The sequence below is a fragment of the Mixophyes fleayi genome, chromosome 11, assembly GCF_038048845.1.
Source record: "Mixophyes fleayi isolate aMixFle1 chromosome 11, aMixFle1.hap1, whole genome shotgun sequence".
Classification (NCBI taxonomy): domain Eukaryota; kingdom Metazoa; phylum Chordata; class Amphibia; order Anura; family Limnodynastidae; genus Mixophyes; species Mixophyes fleayi.
In genome coordinates this window covers 71,545,605-71,569,068 of record NC_134412.1, presented here as the reverse complement: position 1 = coordinate 71,569,068, position 23,464 = coordinate 71,545,605, and positions in this window count along the sequence as shown.

Here is a 23,464-nt window from a genome sequence, read left to right as displayed (position 1 = left end):
CAGAATGAAGTGTGTTTTATGTATTAAGAAATATTTTATCATTTTGTAAAACTAAAGACAATTTATTTTATTCAAAAACAAGATTCTGTCAGTGCCCATTATCTAAATTATTCTCACAGCGTTGTTCTTTTAGTTTATTTTGTACTAGCAGAATACCCGGCGTTGCCCGGGATTTTAAGAATGTTTATTTACAAAAATCAATCTAAATATTTAACATACATGTAAATATCATGTTAAAATTGGACCAGTAGAAGGTGAAAGGTGAAAATGTAAAACTGTATTTGAACTGTATATGATGGAACGAACCGATAAACAATTACTTCAAAACAGCTTGATAAACTATATTTCTCGTTTCTCGTTTCTTCATTTTCTTTTCTTTCGTGGCATTTTATTATTTCAAGTTCATGCGTACCAGGAAAGAACAATAAAATATTAAGGAAGATAATATGTGCACAACTGCTAACACATTTGTAAAAGAAAAGAAAAATAGATAGGAAGACAGAAGGACAGCAGTCTCCAGGCCTCAGCTAGAGCCACTGTTGCCATGGTGACGTGGCATCAACTTCCTGTATGCCATGAGGTTAGATAGTTATATGTGTAATGTGCAGTGATGAGCAGTAGGGGCCTCAGCTTTTGTTGGGGCTGCTGTTCTCATGGTGACGCTGTCACAGACGCTTCCTCTTATTTTTCCGCCGTGGCCCGAATTACCCGAGATCCTCCGCAGTGTTGAAAACTGTGGATTTGTATAGAAAGATAGAAGGACAGCAGTATATAGGCCTTACCTTGTTTTTGGGGCCACCGTTGCCTGGGATTTTAAGAATGAACCTGTAGAGATTTAAGTAATATGCCCCCACAATATTTGTTGTCAGATTAAAAGTCATATGTGTACCAGGTTTGGTGTAAATTGTTCCAGACATTCCAGAGTTATGGTCGTTTTCGATGATTTTTAGGTGTTACCCACCTCTCCACCCCCACCCCGTAATGAATTTCAATTTCAAATTTTTTTAGTTGCCTCCGTCATGTTTTAATACACTCGTATGCAAAATTTCATGATCTTCGCTTGAAAAATGTGGATTTGTATAGAAAGACAGACAGAAGGACAGAAGGACAAATTTTCTCTTTTATATATTAGATAGATTATTGAGAGATATGCAGGGCTTCTCTGAATAGCAGCAGTGAAGAATTTGTCTATTTATTTAAATAATAATATATATACAGTGCTGGAAGTGGCTGGTACACGGTGGTATGCCATAACCGCCACTTCTACAGTCTTCAAAATACATTTTGTATTGGCAATCAATAACTGAACCTGTAGTAAATTTAGACACATAATTACAGATTTGTTGCTGAATAGGAGCGTAAAAATTGGTGTTGGGTTGCGGCTATCAGTGTATTAGCCTAGGGCGGCTTGAACCCTTAATCAGTCTGGCTTGCATGAAGCTAAAAACTAAGCGTGGTATAAACCGTGCCCTATGGGCACAATTAAGCAAAGACACAAACAAAAAACATTGAGAATATAGGGGCATGTTCAATTGTCGGCGGAAACGCAGAAAATCTCACAGCGCGCGCACTATTACCGTTATTATGGTAATAGTGCGCCTAAAAACCGTTATTACGGTATTTTTCTCGCTGGATTTCAGCTCGCAGCTCCCTGAGCCGCGAGCTGAAATCCAGCTAACTACTACTGTAATAACGGTAGTAGTTTTAACGCCACGGAAACCCGCGACAATTGAATATGCCCCATAGACTCTTGAAAATATTGAAATATCTACAACTCAGTTAAAACATTTTGTTTTTAATCACATTGGTTGCACTGTAATATTTGTCTAGTGGCATGAATTATATTTATTAAATAACATTTTAACAAGGCCATTGATGTCTGATCTGTATATTTTTTTCTATGATAACTTGATACTAGTCTATGCAGTCAAGTGATATGCATAGCGTGGCAGAATCTGTTTTTTTGTTTTTTTTTAAAGGGATTTTAGTTAATCCTAAATGTTTTTGTTTTGTTTTTGCATCCTACATATACAAAAAACAATGCATTACTATTCAACTTTGTTTTCCTTTATTTGTGATGAGCTCTATATATTTTTTGTGTTAATTTATTGAAATGAAAATCTTTGTGGGGATGGATCCTAAATGTGAGATTTTCAAGCAGCTATTTACTGCCCTTTGTCAATTCGGCAATCCCATCAGTCCTATTATAGGTGAATGGAAAAACGTAACACTTGTGAAAACTTTTCCACCTGTAATCACAGTTACACACAATTCTCTATATTAACAATAAGTGGTTTGCATCTTATTTAATAATGTCATTTTCTGCTCTGTTTCCTCTTGTGACAATATACACCCAAAGAGATTCAACAGTAGCGTTGATCCTATCAATTAAGTCAGTTTATATTAGTTTTTAATCCATTTTTTAACTTGTAAGCACACATCAACACCTATCCTACTTACTTTGTACAACCTGAACAGGCTGTAACCATTATTTGCCAACTCACATGTATCCTCCAGTTACATTTCAGTAAAATCAGTGACATCCTATTGCTCACTAAATACAAAGGGAAGATTCAGTTAGCCGCAAGGTGATGACCGGTTGCGCACCGTGGCGGCTAATATGGTACAGAAATCTCTGCTCATTTTCCTTTACATGTCTAAGGAACGCAAGTGAAAATCAGCTGAGATTTTAGTAAAAACTCGGACACGATTTGTCTCTGCAGAGTGGTCTGGTGACACCTGGGGGTAAATGCATCAAGCTGAGAGTTTTCCGGCGGGTTTGAAAAGTAGAGATGTTGCCTATAGCAACCAATCAGATTCTAGCTGTCATTTAATAGAATGTATTAAATAAATGATAGCTAGAATCTGATTGGTTTTTCAAACCCGCCGGAAAACTCTCAGCTTGATGCATTTACCCCCTTGTGTCACCTTTGCCCCCAAATATCAGTGATGGGCAACCTGCTTCACTCCGGGCCACATGGTCAGTCCTTTGACCTTCAAAAGCGCCACACATTACCTTTTAATTTCAGTAATTTAAGAACAAAGGACTAAAATGACCCTGGCACCCCCCACATCACTCATACCAAAATGCCCCCACTAAAATTGCCTCACATGCCCTCCGACCCTCACATGCTCTCATATCCCATATCTACTTCAAAACTCTCGCACATGCCCGCAGCCACTTGGCGTATCATCATCAATTTATATAGTGCCACCAATTCTGCAGCGCTATACAGAGAATATTTGTCATTCGCATCAGTCCCTGTCCCATTGGAGCTTACAATCTAAAATTTTTAAAACAAACACACAAGTACTACAGTTAATTTTGTCAGCAGCCAATTAATCTACTAGTAGGTTTTTGGAGTGTGGGAGGAAACCAGAGCCCCTGGAGGAAGCCCATGCAAATACGGGGAGTGCATACAAAGTCTGGTTTGTATGTCAAGTATTAAAATCATGACCCCAGCTCAGTGAGACAGAAATGCTAACAAATGAGCCACCTTGTTGCCCAGTAACCATCTACTATTAATCTAATTTAATAACTTAATTAGTTAGGGTAAGGTAATTTTATTAATGAAAGCCTTAAAATTGACCACAAAGGAAGGTGGATGAGCATGAGGTGCAGAATACACTGCATTCCTCCTCTTCCTCCAATGTGCTGCGCTGTGCAGAGGAGGTCATGTGATATGGCGGTCGGCTGCTCCCGTAGAAACTTAAACTTTGCATTACGACATGAAGCACAATCAGACTAGAGGCTGCAGGTAAAGCCGTGTAGGTCTGCTAGCGGCCTGACTGTGTTTATTATCTATAACTTATATTATCCATCCGTGATCTCTTGTGTACTACTTCACCTTTGTATGTCTTTTGTGGGAATTTCATCTGGATTGAATTGTTTTAACAGCGGAATTGTCAATTGCTTTGTGCGCCTTTTTAAAAGTATTTTTTTTATTATTTGGTAAAAATGTTACTCTATGATTGTGGTTGTTATTACTACCCTTTTTTTTTATTGCATTGCTGAGTAGAAGCTATTCTAGCATCATCTGTTGTAGACCAAGAGGTGAGCAATGTCTGTGCCCTTTAATAGATAAAGGCAGGAAGTCTGGTGTGCACAGGAAACATCTCCCACAGTCATAGCTGTATGTAAAATTTCTTCAGTTCTTAAAAGTTTCTAAGAAGTCTATTTATCAAGGGCAGGGCCGGACTGGGACTAAAAATCAGCCCTGGCATTTAAAGCACACAGACCCACCTCTGTTGATGAGCAGGAGAAAAAAATGCGTGCCGCTGCCGCCAATGGCGTGGCTACATTATTTTTGGGGCGTGGCTAAAATGGTGCATTGATACATACATTATAATAAAACATTACATTTATCAGTCCCTCCCCATCCACACTACACCACCCCCCCAGATACCTTATGACACCCCCAGCCCACTGTACTTATCTATGCTTCTGATGCTGCTGACATTCCTGTAGAGTGAGCAGGGAAGCTCTTAGTCTCATGAGATTAATAAATCTCATGAGACTTACCGCTCCACGGCTTGCTCTACAGGCTGTGCCCTGTCAGGGACTGGGAGCACAGATTCCTCCTGCTGACCAGAACTGGAATAAGGTTCGGGGGGCCCGGGCACTTAAGTCAGGGGGGCTCCTATGATGTAATGTGGATATTAGACAAATTTTTGACAAATACAAAGGCAATACAGTGTGCACTACTGTTAGGTGCACGCAGTTCTGCCTTAACAAGCAGTACAGTGTGAAGCAGGACATATCTCCCAACTGTTCTTGTAGTCAGACCAAATCCTGACTAAGCGGGACAGTCACCCATCAAATTCAAAACAGTTGGCAGACTGTCCTGGTCTCTCCTACCTGTCTTGTCATGGTCACCACTTGTGGCTGCTGGTGTCTTTAGATCAGTTGCTGCTTGTCTGGATCCTGGAATGTTGGATGAACTATTTGGAGAAAAAAATGAGTGCATGAAATTTAGCCCTGGTGTTAAATCAATATAGCATCCATGTTTTATAATTAGGCCTCACTCCTGCCCCAACATTAAAGTACTAGTATTCACATTTGATAAATACATCTATTTCCCTCCAACTAGCCCTGATATTAAATAGTATTCCCATTTAATAAATAAAACTATTTCCCTCTCTCCAAACAACCCCAGCAACAAATTAAATAGCATTTACGTTTGATAAATATATCCATTTCCCACAACCCCCCCAGGCATTAAATAACTCAATCACATTTAATAAATAAACCTCATTTTCCCCAAACAGCCCTGCATTCAGTTAATAGCTCCCAAACCACCCCAGGATTAAATTAAAAATCCAATCACCCCATCTTAAATTGATAGGCCCACTATTAAATTGCCCCACCATCACCCCACAAATAAAATACCACCCAATAATTAGCACCCACCTGCAATTCACCATTAGATTAATAGCCTTATTACGGTCATACGCCGGCTCCCAGACATACACATTATGGTCATATGCCGCTGCCCCCCCCACACACACACATTATGGTCATACGCTGGCCCCCACACACATACAATAGTCATACCCTGTTGCACACAAAACATACTATAGATACACTGTCACACACACATACTATATTCATACACTGTCACACACACATACTATATTCATATACTGTCCCACACACACATACTATATTCATACACTGTCCCACACACACATACTATAGTCATACCCTGTCACACACAAAACATACTATAGTCATACCCTGTCACACACAAAACATACTATAGATACCCTGTCACACACAAAACATACTATAGATACACTGTCACACACATACTATAGTTACTGTCACACACACATACTATATTCATACCCTGTCACACACACAACATACTACCCTCCCCCTCTTACATTGTTCGCTCCGCGTCGCGCTATGTAGTCTCTTCTAACACATGGGACGGCACCTATCACATGGTGCGCGTCCCATGTGACACTCATCGCTGGAGAGACATTCATAGAAGAGGAGGGGACGCGCGGCCACCAGGAAGTAAGTGTAGGGCTGGTCCCATTACTCAGCGCACAGGCTGTCATGCCGGATTCCGGAATGACAGTCTTTGCGTTGAGCAATGTGGCCGGCCAGCTAGCAACCGGCCCATCTGGCCATCGGCCCTTCTGGCATTTGCCAGAAGTGCCAGATGGCCAGTCCGGCCCTGAGGGGTCAAACAACTCGCCTAAGTCAAATATTGTTCAATATAGAGTTCTTCACACACAGGTTGCACCCAATTTGGCCAGGTACGTGACTTAATTTAAGTTTGTATTCAATCTGGTATCTCTGTCCTTAGAGACGAGCGTATAGGTAATTTTCAATATAACTATGGGAAGTGCAAGTTTTGGTTGTTTTAAAGTCCTAAGAAAAGTAATGTTTAAAAAGATAGTTAGATATTTGAGTTGATTATCACATAAATCGCCCTGCACTATAAGCTGCACAGTAATACATTCTACCACAATGAATATGACCAGGGCTACTTTCTGATTAACTCTGCTCTGGAGTATAATACCAGGTTATACTAAACTCCAATAATGGAGCTATATTTAGGAAAACAATATCATTCTTCTGCTATTCACAGATTGGGAAAACATTAACATTATTCACTGCCTTAAGCTAGGGAGTTTTGTCCACCTTGCAAAGCATCTCTCTGAGACAGATCCACCCAGTTTAATTGTCTGTCTGCATTAGTATGCAAAGACGGTTAGCCCTACTTGTGCCCTCACCGTCTGTCAACTAGTTCTGCATTTAGGATTAAGAGGAGCAAACACAAAGCAACAGGGGGCCCGAGGATATGGACACTTTAAATGTACTATGACATTAGGAGGTCTAGATGTAGGAGTTAAACACATTATTAGTATATTTTCAAATCAAAGATTTCATACTATTTGTGTGGACTGTATAGCCAAGACAAGTACTCAAAATAAAATAAGAAAATAATTATTAAAAGAATAAAGCTTATAGTTTAATAATGCCACAACTATTCTGTATCATTATTGTGGTGGCTGGGGCACTGCGTTGCGCAGCTCTTTTACTCTCTATGGCTGATATTTCAGTATTCTTCAGTCAAGTAAAATATTGTATGACAGTCGCCATATATATTAAAGAAGAACTGAATGCAATTTTATCACTAACATTTACATTACACAGCTCTTTGCATTATCCCTTAAATATTCTCTCCCATAGAAGCCATGCTAAATGGCATCCTCTCCTGGAGCTCTTTATTACCTTCCAATCACCATATGAACCTGCCAATCACCATATGAACCTGAGACACCTCCATTTTCTGAGACACTAGAGACAACAGGTATGATTCAAACACTTGTCCGTGTGGAGAGGTGGGTACAATAAAAGAGGCACATGATTGGACTGTCCTGGCACCTGTCCAATCAGCTGCTGCTTGCAGTGCGTGGTCCCCATTAATCAGTGTGACTCTCCCCCGTTAGGATTGCACAGGCATCTGTTCAAACTTCTACCTGAGCAATGGGGTTCTTGCTTAATAAAGGAAAATATAAAGGACAAATAAATATATTCCACTGAACATTTACGAAATAAACAAAAAACAAGCCAAATTTATAAATTGTATATGATTTCTTTTAAATGTATTGCCTTTAAAACAGTGGAGGTGGCCATTTTGTGGGATCCTAGGTTTAAGAGAATACAGTTTCCTAGGAACCAGCAACATTACTGAGGTCTGAAGCATGAATTCACACAATGCCTCATGTTTCAATGGTCTCTACTTCCTAGTAAATTTAAAGTCTGCATGCCTGGAATATTGGTTCAGGTCACAAAATGGCTGCATCAGGTCACAAAATGGCTGCCTTTACTGTGTATTGGCAATGAAAACACCTTAACGCATATGTACTGCATTCACACTGACACAGACCAGAGTGGTCCAAACATTTTTATTTATTGTTTAAATTTTTATGTTTTTTTCCCCCATGTACACTTTTTTATATTCTTCCAATTATTTCATCCTCCAGCTTCCATATAAGATATAGTTTCTTGGTAGAAGAGAAGGACACAGGCGCGTACACAACTTAAATCATCACATTCCTAATGCTGCAATGTACATAAACTAGTGTTTTATCTTTCCAGCTATATATAGGTGCTGCTGCAGTGTTGAATGCTATGAATATCCCATAGCAATTACTGTACTCGAAGGGTACCTTTGATGTGGCTCTTGATGTAACACATTAGGACAATACAGGGGATACATTAAGGAAAAAATATTACTTAAAAGGACACAATAGCTAAAAACAGAGTTTTAAGTAGTGGCAGTGATGTTAATCTTGTGTAATGTCATACAATTAGCTGAACTTGAAGGACAAGTGCAATTCTTAATCTTAGTCAAAACAATCATCTAGAATTCTTTGACACGATCTCTCTAAACTAAATCGATACTGGTAACAAAGATAAATAGATAAGGGTGGGACAGTAGATGTAGATTATCCAGACCTGAAAGGCCCTTGGCGTTGCCTCCCAGAAAGCTATTTAGCAAATTGCAGAGCTTGCTGTAAGGTAGTTATACTTGCAATGCTGTTTATTGCAGCAGACTACAGAAGTAGAGAGAGCTGCAGTACATGCACTGTTCCAGCATATATAAATAAAGTTATTTCAAAAATGGTCAGAGAGAAAGGTCTCAGCCTGGCTTATGGCTCTCATAAGGTTTTGTTGTCACCCCTCCCTCCATAAGAATAAAGCTCCTGCATCTGTTGTAATAAATACAGGTAATTTACTTGCTACTTATCTCATCTTTAAAAAATGTTTTATTAAATTTAATTAACTATTGTTTTGCTTTATAATGGGCTTGTCCAGAATATGGCCTGGGGGCCAGAACCCAGCCTGCTAGTGAACCACCATCTCCACCATCATGCAGAACTTAAACACTACAATTGTTTTAAAGCCCACTCCTCAGTGGGACTGCAGTAGTATTTGTGGATCTTTCCGTTTGGGTTAATAGTTTATTTGTGAGTTACGAAGCTGACAGCAACACACTTTTATTTGTGTGGAACTATTAGTTAAATATATTATGTACGTGCTTTTCTTAGGATGCATGGTCTTCATGCATTGGCTTCCTCTTTCTTTTTTAATCTCTTGACATATAAAACTGTGCATAGTAGCAGTGGTAATTTAGAAGTGGCGGTATGGAAAATGTAAGTCAGTGGAATTAGAGTTTCAGAATGAAGGCAGTAGGAGAAGTGTCAGTATGGCATACCATCAGGGGAGGGCTGGCAAACTTTAGCCCAGGGGGGCAAGATTCGACTCAGTAGCCTATTAGAAACATTTGAAGGGGAAAAAAAATGCATGTGACCCATCCCAAGGTAGCCCACTATGGGACCCGTCTGGGGCAGATGCCCCCCTGCCCAGCCTACCTCTGCATAACACAATATAGTGGCCAAAATTGCACCACTGCATAGTTGTATGTTTTGTTTGATGTCTATTGTTTTTTCAAATTCCATTACAGGAGTATAATCCATGATTAAATAGAGAGAAAAAATAAATAAATATATAGATATAGATATATATATAGATATAGATATATATATATAGATATAGATATATATATATCTATATATATATATATAGATAGATAGATAGATAGATATAGAGATATATAGATATATATATATATTCATATCATGGATTACACTCATGGAGTGGAATTGGAAAATATATACATTTATTATAAAAGCTGTACATTCAAACTCTGATTTGAAGAGATATTTGCTCCTACACATGAAAGTGATACAATCACAGATACTGACACAGCATTTCTATAGGGCTTGAAATAAAGAAGCCTGTGTCTTGAATTTTGTCATTTTAGAGGTGATCTGGAACCTTACATCACAAACGGAATAGTTTTAACAATACATTTGTAAAACTAATGACCACATTTATTATTTATATTCATGCTGTATCTGTGTGGAGTTTGTATATTCTCCCCGTGTTTGCGTGGGTTTCCTCCGGGTGCTCCAGTTTCCTCCCACACTCCAAAAACATACTGGTAGGTCAATTGGCTGCTATCAAATTGACTCTAGTCTCTCTCTCGCTGGCTGTCTGTGTGTATAGACTATAAGCTCCAATGGGGCAGGGACTGATGTGAGTTCGCTGTACAGCGCTGTGGAATAAGTGGCGCTATATAAATAAAATGATGATGCTGTAACCACATTAAAGTGCTAAACAGACTACATTGATAAAACTCCTTAAAACATACCCTCAACTTTCCCCGTTTTTTGTGGGACATTTCTAATTTCCAGTGGACAACTGAGATATATCCTGCCAGATTTGGGAGCACATAGTAAATTGGTGGTATGATTGGGGAGGAAACAATTTTCTACGAGAAAGTCCTTGGTGGTAGAAAAGTAAAAACAGGAATCAATTTTACTGTACACTTCGGCTGTCGTGGTCACTTAAGGATCAATAGTTTTTCAACTTTGTTAAACGTCACAGAGTTCCACTTATCAAGTGAGTGCCGTGCAGGGAAGAGTTGCTTTAATAAGAGATCCTCCCTATAACTGGTGGACAATCCTCGGCTGTTTTGCCCGAACAGAAGTTAATTGGTGGGGAGACCTTGGACTTGTTACTTTTTCTGTCCAACTTGCATTTGATTTCACTGCCTGCTGCCCAGATAGCTATTTTATTTGTGAGTTTAATCAGTATAGATGTCACTGAATGTTTTAAAATGTTATACATTTTTGTAGCTATATTATTGGACAACTGAATGAACAGATTGATGTTACTTTCCATATATTATATGTGTTTTTCAATTTTATTATTTGGGATGTGTATATATTGGTGTTTAGGTACATTTTCATTTTCAGGTTGAGGAATTGACGTGGACAGAATAATTTATTACCAATTTGTCCCAGTTATTTTTAGGTATGTTGGCCTGGCGGTAACCCCTTCATCACTAATTAGTGCCCGTGATTAGGTATCAGGGCTCAGGCACATCAGTGGCGGATCCAGGGGGGGCGATAGGCGGCCATCGCCCCCCTCTAGCAGGGGCTTGCCGCCGGCGGCTGCACACTATTTGCAGGTCCGTTCGGCAGAGAGTGTTAGGGAGAGAGTCCTGCCCAACTGCTCTGATTGACACAATCAGAGCAGCCAGGCAGGACTCTCTCCCTAACTCTCTCTGCCAAACGGACCTGCACATAGTGTGCAGCTGTCGGCCGCCTTAGGTGTCAAAAAGGGGGCGGGGCTAAATCCCCCCCCCCCCCCCTAAATCCCCCCCGGTACTTTTAAGTTCTGGATCCGCCCCTGAGGCACATCAGCACAGTGCTGACGGTATGACGTATACCACATGTTTGCCAACTTTGTGACTCTGTCCTCCGGAAGATCCTAGAGGACAGGTCATGTGACAGGGGTAGGAGGGGGCATGGTGATGTCTTTGCGTGATGATGCAATTAAGCCCCGCACCTGATATTTAATGCCATGAATTTTGGCATTTTTTGTGACCTGGGAGGTTTGCCTACTCTTCTGGGAGTCCAGCCCACTTCTATCACTGAAATGGCTACAATGGTTGTATCTGTCTCTTAATACACGTGTAGCTCGTTATAAGATCACTAATTATTCCAATATCCTCTTTCTTAGTAAACTGCCATAAAACTTCCCTTCCTGCTCACACATCAATATATGTGAAACCATTGCTAGCTTGTTAAAAGCCTGATAAAACCTAATGCAGATAATTGTTACAAGATTAGAAATCTCCTGTGCTCACAAACGTATCTCCTAGTTTCTAATCCACCTAAATTAACCCCAAGTATTGCACTTATCAATCCTTATACACAAAACAGTTCAAAAGGTCACATGTCACTGTAAGTACATACAGCTGTGGGAAGTGTATGTGCTTGGAATACCACAGACCACCACAAGATTTCTCTTAATTGTTGCTTGTTTAGAACATATTTAGGAGTTTTCACTTTAGCTTTCACATACTCCGTCGTTATTTCTCATTCCCATTTTCTCATCTTCCTCTTTTACCCTGCAGACATTCACTCAACCTCGGGTCCAGATCTAATATATTTATTTAATTATTTTTGCTCCTTTAGGCAAAATTGATATTTATGTCTGGTATGTATCAATAATTGTGTGTTTTTGTTGTGTTTATTTTCGAAAAAATAATTGGAGGATTTTATAAATTCTCAGTTTATTTATAGGGTCCACAATATTCTGCAAAACTGTACAGTTGGCAATTATGCAAATGCGATAAAGGTACAATTATTCCAATAAGATCGCCCCCCCCCCCAAATTTCCGCGGCGTTAAAACTATTACCGTTATTACGGTAGTTTTAACCCGGCTCTGCGAGCAAAAAGCCGTCGTCGAAACTACCGTAATAGCGTTAATAATGCGCAGGTCGCTTTACTTTTACCCGTAACGCGGCCAATTGAATTCCCCCCATAATATCAAAACAAAGCCATACTTGTCTAAAGAAACAGTGTAAAATTAAAAAAGTGGATCAATTAAAAATTATTTACAGAATAATGGAAATAGCTTTGGATTCATGTCTAATGGACGCATTGGATTCAAGGCTTAGACTTGCACAGGCCATGTGTTAATCCAGTGATTTCCAACCAGTGTGTGGTGCACGTTTGTGTTGCTAAATGTGTTACAAAAATATTAGTGTTGTAGGTGAAATGTCAGAAAAGAAATTTAGACTGTGCAATGGGGCTGTTCACTGAACTTTATTTTGATGGTATTTGTTTATATATTTTTTTAACATTAGGGTGTAAAATCATGCTTGCCTCATTTTTATTCCCCCCCCCCTGGGAAATACTAGAGAGTAGGTGAATTGCAGATGCGGAAGGGGTGTGGGACGCCGTAATCGCGTTGTTATTTTTGCCCCCAACTGCGAAATTATGCAATTGTATCATTTCATCACTGGGGCTGGGTGAAAACGATGCGATTCTCAGATGTCGCTTCATCTTGCCCCCCCTGCAGTATGTGAGAGAATGGCTGGCTCTCCCACAAGTCTGGAGACCTACCTGGACTTTAGGATTCTGATGGATATTCTGGGAGAGTAGGCAAGTATGTGTAAAATGTAATCATAGAGATGTAACAGCAGGTTGTCACATCAAAAAGGTTGGATAACAAAGTGTTAATCCTCACTTCCTCACTGCCAGACAACCTTACAAAACACTACAGTCTTAGTTTAGCTCCCTTTACAATTATCATCCTGCTTTTCAGAGAAAGTGTCAAAGCTCTATGGCAGCCATGTTTAAAAGACAAAATGGAAGTGGTTTTGTATTTTTTTTTCGTTTTGACTAAGCTGGATGTTTTTTTTTCAGCTTCATGTGACCTGGTTTGAGGTATTTGTAGTGGTGTAAATCGAATCACCTAGCGGAAATGTCACCCTATTTATACTTTACTAAAAACATGTTTGCAATACTGTAATGTACCCAAAAAGCACAGCTATCGACTATCATTATTAGATCTATCTATATCCCTAAAAATGCTCCCTGTAGTCTACCATTTTCATTCTTTCTTTAACAATGCATAGACATGACACTTTTTTGCCATAAATGAGATTTAATAATAGCCATGATATTGCACCTATATCAAATGTTCCTTCTACGTAAACTCTCACACTCTGCGTCTGCCTTTTATTCAAGAGTTTATACAATTATTGAGGTATTACAGTGGCAAGTATTTAAGTAGATAACACAAATATCTGCAAAATAGTTCACATTTCACAACCTACAGATAGCTTTAATAATGATTAATGTAAGTTATAGGAAAGGAATGTAGGTGGACCTTTATACTTGAACTAAATATTATACTCAGCATTGTCATTATGACAAAAGCAAAGCAATCTAAGGTTTTAAGGCAGATAATGTAAAAAAACAGCAAACCGACAGGTCCATGGGGCTACTGTCACCTGGTGGACCCGGAGTCCGGATGCCACTTACCGGTCCTGGTGTCCAGCATTCTATCTCTGTCCATTTCCTTGCTCTCTGTGCCATGTAGCAGCTGTATTGCAGAGGGTGCATGGCTCTGGGGAATGTTTAAATATGTGATCATGTGACCTTGTGTCAGAGTGTTTAAACACGCTCTATGCATATTGCTGTGCAAGAGTATTTGGCTCCTACTCGTACTCCAGCGTTTCCGTCCATATTTGTGGCTGTTCTTTTTGAATCTGACCCAGACTGTTCCTGGTCTTTTTTCTGCTTGTCGTTTTGGCATCGCTTCTGATCCTGTTGACGCAGCTTGTTCGGACATTCCTTTAAGATCTTCATTTAGCACTTTGCAGTCCATCCGTGTAGCAGTCATGGCTATGTTGAACTGTACTTTACTTCCACTCGGCACTAGCTTGTCAAATCTGGGAGCAAGACAGTTTACAGTGACCTCCGATCCTTCCAACAGCAATGCGAAAATCGCCTTGTGGGGATCCCTGGTGATAACCGGTGTTTCCTTAGACTGCTCCACTATTCCTTCAAACACTAACCCAGGTTGATAGAGAATCCACTAAATTCCACAGAGCCATGACACCGTTTTCCTTGTTCACCCAGACCCCAGTATATACATCTATGATTTCGACTGTATCTGACTACTGTTGCTAGTGTATGTTAATGTTCCTACTCCTAGTAGCCTAAAGCTGGGTACACACTACAGAATTTTCAACCAACTTTTTATGCCGATCGATTTTACATGCGATCGATGGTCCGATCGCTAGGTCCATGGACTGCATACACACTAGCCTTGTTTTAGACGATAAAGGGAAGAGTGGACGTCCCTTTAGCGACTTTTTACAGCCATGTTGTCGTGAGCAATGATTGCAATTTGGTACACACTGAAGCAACATCGGTCGGAAGTTTATACACACTACACAATGGAAACGAGATTGGAACGAAAATATTTAACGGTATGACCAACCAAATGAGGAGACAATCGTCTATTTAGGCAGACTTTCGACCATTGCGTCACTACACACACTGACCCGACTTTTGAACGAGCGGTCGTATGTCGGCTGGTTGAGCCGATTATTGGACGAAAACCCTGTAGGGTGTACCCAGCTTAAGTCATTTACATTAATTTACATTATTAGGGGTTGGTCTCTTACATTCTTTGTTTACATCCATCCATATATAAACCTATACTATCATACACAAGACCTGGATGCAACTAAGTAACAGTGAGCACATAGTTTTCTATGAGAAATATGGTCTGCTGTGGGTGAAGCCCTTACATGGTTCTATATATTTATTCGGATGCTGGTGCCTAACATTACAGTTCCACGGAATCCCCAGCTTTGGTCATGTTGGTCCGTCGTAATATTTGAGTGGCTTACTTTTCCTGTGTTTGGACTATGACAGATCGAAATAGTAGACATGTTTTTATTTTATTTAATAAAGAGGCAAAAAGGCAAATTAGGGGTTTGTTGAGTGTTTTATTTAATTAAAATGTATTTGAAAACAATGTTTGTGTGTGTTTTAGAACTCTTTTGGACTTTGGAGAAAACTGGGGAGCAGGCAATTTCTACTTATTTTTATTTTAAGAGGACATTGCCCATGGGGATGGTTTTATTACGGTGGTGCCTACAAATGCACTTTTCCACCAAATGTGTCCCAATAGAAAGTATTAATATGCACCATGCAAAAAGGAATATGCACTGATATGAATGCTGGGAAGACCATTGAGGTACACTAGTGCACTCTAATGGGACTCTGACAGGCTAATTAAGCTATTTTAGACATAAATGGCTACAAATTGCAGCATGTATAGGGCCAGATTCTACAAGATGTCACTCAGGATGAACAGTAAATGACCACATCTGACTGTCTATGCCCTTCGATTACTGCTCCAAATGGCCAGATCTCACTCATGTGTATGGTAAAATCATACAGAGCCTTGCTGCCACAAATCAGTTTATCGCAGTCTCTTGTGCGCACCACTAACCTTAACTAACATATGTAACCCCTTTCTGACGATATTTTGTAATCATTATTCAAGCATGACGAGATTACTCCTATTTTGGAAATAAAATCTTTCATCAGCAGCTATTTATATAGCGTCACTAATTCCGCAGCGCTGTACAGAGAACTCATTCACATCAGTCCCTGCCCCTTTGGAGCTTTTACAGTCTAAATTCCCTAACGCACACACAGACATAGAGAGAGCCTAAGGTCAATTTAATAGCAGCCAATTAACCTACTAGTATGTTTTCGTAGTGTGGGAGGAAACCCACGCAAACACAGGGAGAACATACAAACTCCACACAGATAAGGCCATGGTCGGGAATTGAACTCCTGACCCCAGTGCTGTGAAGCAGAAGTACTAACCACTAAGCCACCATGCTGTCCATTAGATTATCTTCCCATTTCTCAGCTGCCATACTTATCCAAGTTTACGGAGCGTCTTGTCTCACATATTTTCTCTCCTCACACAACCTATTGGAACCTCTTCAGTCACACTTTTTTTTACCCAACATACAAAGATTGCACTGACTAAGGTGGTCAATAATTTGAGCACTGCTAAACCTAAAGGCCATTACTTCTAATTCTCTTGGACCTTTCTGCTGCATTTGACATTGTTAACCACTCACTTCTCAAAAAAACTCTACAATCCCTATGTCTCGGGGGACACTGTCCTATACTGGTTCTCATCCTACTTATCAAATCGTTCTTTCAGCGTTCATTTCCCTGGATTCACCTCCTCTCCGCTTCCTCTAGCAGTTGGAGCGCCACAAGGCTCAGTCCTAAGTCCTCCGCTATTCTCTATCTATACCACTTATTTTAGGAAAATAATAAGCTCCTTTGGATTTCAGCAAAATATTTTTTTTCTCTCTCCATCTGTGTTGGCCCATGTTACTGAATGTAATTCTGCCATTTCATCTTGGATATCCTCTCAACACTTCAAAACCAAGCTAATAATAATTCCACCACCCAACAGAAGCTACCTACTCGACATTTGTATTTCTGTGGCGTACACAACAATAAAACCTATTCATCAAGCTCACATTGGTTACCGTTATTTTCCCAAATCCAATATAAAATACTTCTGCTAACATACAAGGCCATAAACAAGACTCCATGAACATACATGTCTTCTCTTATTTCCCACCCTAACCCGTTTCTTATCCACACTCATTACCTGCTCCTAGTCACGGTTACAGGCCATGTTTTGGTCTACATCTCTGTGGAATTCCCTCCTTCGCACAACAAGACTTTCTTCTAGCCTCCAAAAACTCACCTCTTCAGGTATGCTTATCATATTGTCAAACTACCCTCTTAACCTCCCTAGGATGCTCTACCACACCTCTAGACAGTTCACACAAAACCTACTTGCGTTCTCTTTCTATGCGTCAACAACCCACTGACCCCCAGACCAACATTGCTGTCTGAAGTGATCACATAGCCACACAAAGCATTTTTTTACCCTTGCAATCTGGCTAGACCAATATGTAATATGTGGCACTTAACCTCCTATTGTCCTATAGTTTCTGAGCTTGCAAGCAGGGCTCTCTTACCTCTTTGGTTGTCTGTTAATACCCACTCACATTTTATTACTTTGTTTATTCCCAATTGTAAAACACAATATGCTGGTGCTATATAAATAAAGGTACATAATAATAATTGACATGTGTATGGCTAGGTTTAATGTGGAAGCTTCTGCTCTATGTATACAGGAAAGGAGGGGGTGATGCAGGGTTGACAATCCAGCATCAGTTTGCAAAGATGCTTAAAAGACCATTCAAAGTCAGGATTCATAACTATTTATAAAGCAAGTGTAGTGAAGTGGAATCTGATTGGATGACCATGTCTTATGTCCAATCAAATGCCATCTCCACTATCCACCTCCAACTCTAGCATTTAGACATTTCCCCTGTAGCTGGAATACTCTGTCATTCTCTATATAGTGGTTAACGGCTGTGATATTAAGACTCCCTTTTACCAGGATGAATGTCTAAAATATACACACTAGCTCTTTAGTCTGTATCGTATTTAGCAGCCCATTTAATTCTCTGCAATACCGTTTTTAATAAAGATGAGTTAGCATACATTTCAGTGTATGCATCTCTGTAATGCATCTGACTAATCCATTTCCACACACTTGCGGATACTAAGCCTTGTTTTTATGGCTTTATGTTGTATTAGTCAGTGACAAGAAGGCCTGAATTGAATTGATCTTCTGAGTAAGCATTTTTCCTACTCTAATTAATCCTGTCTTCCTTGTGATAAATTCAGACAGGGCAGTAATTGGATATGATTCCTGCATAGCTCTCTTGTTGATAGAGCTGGTACTGCACCAAGACACTGCTGAAATGAAGGATCGGAGAGCAAGAAATCGCCAATCATAGTCTGCTTTCTTCCTTTATTTTATTAAGTGGTTTAATAAAGAAATAGGTGTTAGAAGTTCAAAGATTGCCACTGGTATCATGTACATCTTACAAATATCAAAGCTCTCCTTTTAACACTTTAGATACATGGTATGCCTTTCATCTTTCTATGCTTTTTGTACAAAAATAATGCATTGTCCAGTGTGGATTAAAGACCACAAGTCTAACACTTAGAAATATATATACATAAAAGTGACATTACCTTTATATTTTTACTAGCTAAAGTACCCGGCATCCGGCTAAATCTTCAAGTTAAGTTATCAATGAGTTGGATATAACTGTTAACCAATAGTTAGCAGCTCTTCCAACACACCCATGAAGTGGCTGCCCGGGGTCATGTTTGTTTTTATATTAAACGTCATCCAAATTCATCCAGTGGAAGGCCAAGAACAGGCTCCCCGGGTCAAAGTTCTGCACAGTGTACACCAACGGGAGATCTGACCAGAACCCTAACCCCCCCCCCCAAAAAAAAAAAACCTGGCCAGGATCCAACTGGACCACCTCGTGTTGGTGGGTGGTCCAGGGATGTCTGAATGCAAACTCTGAACAGTCTCCCCGGCGTTATATGGGTCCGATTTGTAATGTGTAGCAGTATTTTTATCTTGGCAAATTATTTATTTGTTAAATGGACCAAAAATGCTATTTAGAAAATAAGATTTGATGCGTTGTCGCGTTATGTCATGTTGTGCTGAAGTTACCTACCAGCACTCAATCTGAACTATTCAGGTATTGTTGTCTCGGAAATCTTAGGCACAAGTCAGGTCACTCTTTGACATTACTATATATATCAATGGCTGTGTACTACTGAGCTGAATAATATAGATGCAGTAGCTGAAGTATTTATACTTAACTACATTTACCCATAGTGCTCTGTTTGAAAACTTTGCAACAGTTTGCCTAGTTCGGAGGGTGGTGTTTCTCTGCTCATCGTTTTGAGTCAGCAGAGTGTGAGTGAGAGGTTATCTGACGTGCTCTGCAGACATGCACTGGAGGTTATTTATGAAGACGATAAATTTTAAATGAAACAAAACAAGAGAACTATGTAGAGATTAGAAGACATAAATACCAGAAATGTGCTTTAAAGAAATCAGGCTATAAATGTGCCCTATTGATCATTTTGAGAAGACTGGATAGTTACACTGTGTTATGGGTAATAATTTAAGGCTTCGTACCCACTAGTGTTTTACTTGAGTGGTTAACATTAGTAGAAACACAAACGAAACTCGTTCTTCAAGCTTCCTGTAAGTTTCTTGATGCACTTACATACAGTAAATGCTAAAAAGTAACGGTCTAAAAAATTATTACATGTATATATGTATTTCACATATATCCATATGGCTGTATCTGTATCATTTGGAACATTCACTATGTCTGTGTTTTGGTTAATTCTGTTTTGTTTACAAAGTAGATGCACAGTGCATCAGACCCCAAATGCAGACATTCTACATAATTGTTACCTGGCGTGTATACTGCAACATGCAAGCGTAATAATGATAAACTCCGTGGGCAGTTATATGCTGGGTGCAGAATGTGCCCATCTGACACCACCTGTACATCTGGCAGTTGGACATGCAATAAGGATTAGTGAAGGTGTCATGGTTAAATTTAGCTGTTTTTTTGCAAAATCTGCTACTATGTTGCTGAGCATCACAGGTACCAGATATTCAGTCTGTACCCACCAAGTAGTGTATGGTGGGTAAAAATGCATCTACCAGGACTGCCCAGTTTCCATCAGAGTTTTATGTTGTACTGCTACATGTGCTTTAAAGTGGTACTTAAAATCAGCTCACATAAGAACCCATGAGTATATACTATTCTTCATTTTGCCTAATGCCCAAACAGATTATACAGAAATTCATAGCTAGACCAGTATTCAGTCTTATACTGGAAAGACGACTATGGAGTCACAATAATTCTGCTGATCAAGTATCTAGCCTTACCCATCTCCAAGAGAAACACTATACAATGCATCTGAGCAATGGTGACCAAATTCTTTCAGTTTAAGATTCAAATAAACCCTGTGCTCTAAGTATTGTTGCTGAAGTGATCCCCTCCCCTACAAAGATGGGAGACACCATTATGTAGGCTAAACCTGTATTCATAATAAAGAAAGTGTAGGTCCCCTTAGCGCACAAAAGAATGTCTTGGGAAATCTTCAAATAGAGACCCTTGTATTTTTATTTCTGTTTGGGTCAGACATAAAATCATATGTAAACAAAGTATCAAAGACATAGTTTGCAACCTTGTAAATAAACCATATAACACATTCTATGCATATAGACAAGTTCACAAACCATTAGGAGGAAATGAAGGCAGATAACAAGAATAACATAAATAATTCTCTTGTCTCAAAATAATTGGTGCTATACTCCTATTAAAGATAAAATGTCCGTGCATGAGTATAGAGAGATTCTCCAGTGGGCAGAGTTATTGGTAACTAGAAACGTAACACATAAAGTTCGATAATAAAGTTCCAATATGGAATATAGTTCCAAAATCGTATTGGCTTGTAAAATAAGCGATTAATGCTGGAATAGTGGGGAACGGAGACAGATGTCCCCACAAAAGTCTCAAAATATGTGCAAGCTGTGTGCACCGATGAGTGCCCGTTCCGGTGTTTAAGCGAGGCTGAGTTACAGTCCGTAACTGTGGTGCCGGGGCGTGAACAATGCCCCACGACGCTGGGGACATTGAAAGAAGAGAGACTACACAGCAACCCTTATAGGTTAAGTCCTCCTTTTGGTCACGTCCCGGCACCACAATAAATGGTGATTTTAAGACTGTAACCTGCCATATTAGTATTTGTTATGTAATGAAAAGCATTGTTTCTTGTTATTTCTATGTTATTTTTGTTTTTATGGGTCTCAGATGAGAATCTAATCTAAATAGAATGTTCGTTTCATTTTAAACACAGAAGACTAGAATGGAAGTCACTGCAGGGCCCAGCAGTGCTGAATCATCCGCCCTGCTCTTCTGATATTACTGGGGGCTGGTTTTTGGCTTTCGCTACACACATGTCCGAGCCCACTCATGCTCAGTAGCGCAAAGTGTGGGTCTTGGGGAGGGATTGAAAATTTTCCTCTAAATTTTACTATGGGCTGTGGGGATACCAAGTTTGACCTCAGTTGTTAGCAGTGGTGGTCACACATACATTAGGCACAAGAGACATGTAAAAGTGAATTACAATGTAAATTGGAATGAAAACGGAGAGTGAACTTTATGGAATGAATAGCCGGCACGATGTAATAAATGATGCTATTATGGCCATTTGTAATGTATGCTGTGCTAAGAGGAATTCTGCGTCATTACCAAGATAAGCTAAATATGTATGGAGATAAAGAAAGCATCTTGTTTCATTAACATTCTGTTATTTCACAGCACATTATGCAAATATTCAACCTACATTATGCAAATATTTTACACCACATTATGTTTTTTTTTTTTTTCTGTAAGCCAATTTTTCATTACATTTCTTTGAGATAGGTATTTTCATGTAATTTCATGGAATATTATTTTACTACTGTATATAAATGGAAGTGTAGTTAAAATCAAACCGGCCGACATAAGTGATGTTGGTCTGGGGTTTTAATAGCTCACTATTGTCTATTTTTTAAAAGAGCTTATTGTTTGAAATTAATATATGTAACACATCCATTATTAAACAAAATACAGATATTTGAGGAATTTTTCAGAGAATAATGGCAATATGCAGTCATTTTCCCATTGAATACATTGAATCCAGTGGCAGGTTTAATTGCCACTCCAAGCCTGGATATTAGTAGTACAGAAAACTAAATGTCATCTGTTCTGAGCAGTGATGGCTTGATGTACACAGAAGTCATTTGTATGTTAGCTGTTTCAGAGCAATTAGTATGTAAAAATTTTTTGTTTTGTTATGCAACTATTGCTGCAAAACTGTCAATACCAGATGGTGGATTTTCTCTTTTCATATGTAAGTGGCTTGGTAAATGTGTATGGCAGGGGTTGGCAACCTTTTTCTGTCAGTGTGCCGGCTAAAACCTCGTCAAGCCCAGGTGTGCATGTGTGTATATATGTATATGTGTGTATATATGTATATGTATATGTGTGTATGTATGTATGTATGTGTATATATAGATAGATAGATTTTATATATATATATATATATATATATATATATATATATATATATATATATATATATATATATATATATATATATATATTTATTACATACACAAAGGACAAATATTTTGTGTTACATAGGCTTCACTGTGCAAAAGCCTCCTGTAGGGGTTTCCTCCAACAATAGCAGTATTATACCCTGAGGTACCCTCTGAAAAAAAAGCCCATACGATTTATTAAAGGAAAGTTTTGCTTACCCGCCAGCCTCTGGTTACAATTTTCAGGTTATGTGGTGCTGGATGCGGTTTTGCCTTTGTTCCTTTACGTTGCTTCAGATCGGCAGCTATCAACGCTGCCTACCACATTCAGGAGAGCAGAAGAAAAGGTGAGAAAAGAGGAGATGTGGAAGACAAGGGGGTAGAAGGTGTGTTGTGCAATAGGACTGTGGATTGTGGGGGCACATAGGAAAAAAGGGGAAACAAATGGGATGGGGGGACAAGGGAGGCATGCACACAAAGAGGGAGAGAGAAAGGAACAGGCAGCCACAATGTAAGACAGGTACACACAAACAGTTTGGGCACACATGGGTCAGGGGGGGGACAGAGGCACACATGGGTCAGGGGGGGGACAGAGGCACACATGGGTCAGGGGGGGGACAGAGGCACACATGGGTCAGGGGGGGGACAGAGGCACACATGGGTCAGGGGGGGACAGAGGCACACATGGGTCAGGGGGGGGACAGAGGCACACATGGGTCAGGGGGGGGACAGAGGCACACATGGGTCAGGGGGGGGACAGAGGCACACATGGGTCAGGGGGGGGACAGAGGCACACATGGGTCAGGGGGGGGACAGAGGCACACATGGGTCGGGGGGGGGGGACAGAGGCACACATGGGTCGGGGGGGGGGACAGAGGCACACATGGGTCGGGGGGGGGACAGAGGCACACATGGGTCGGGGGGGGACAGAGGCACACATGGGTCAGGGGGGGGGACAGAGGCAC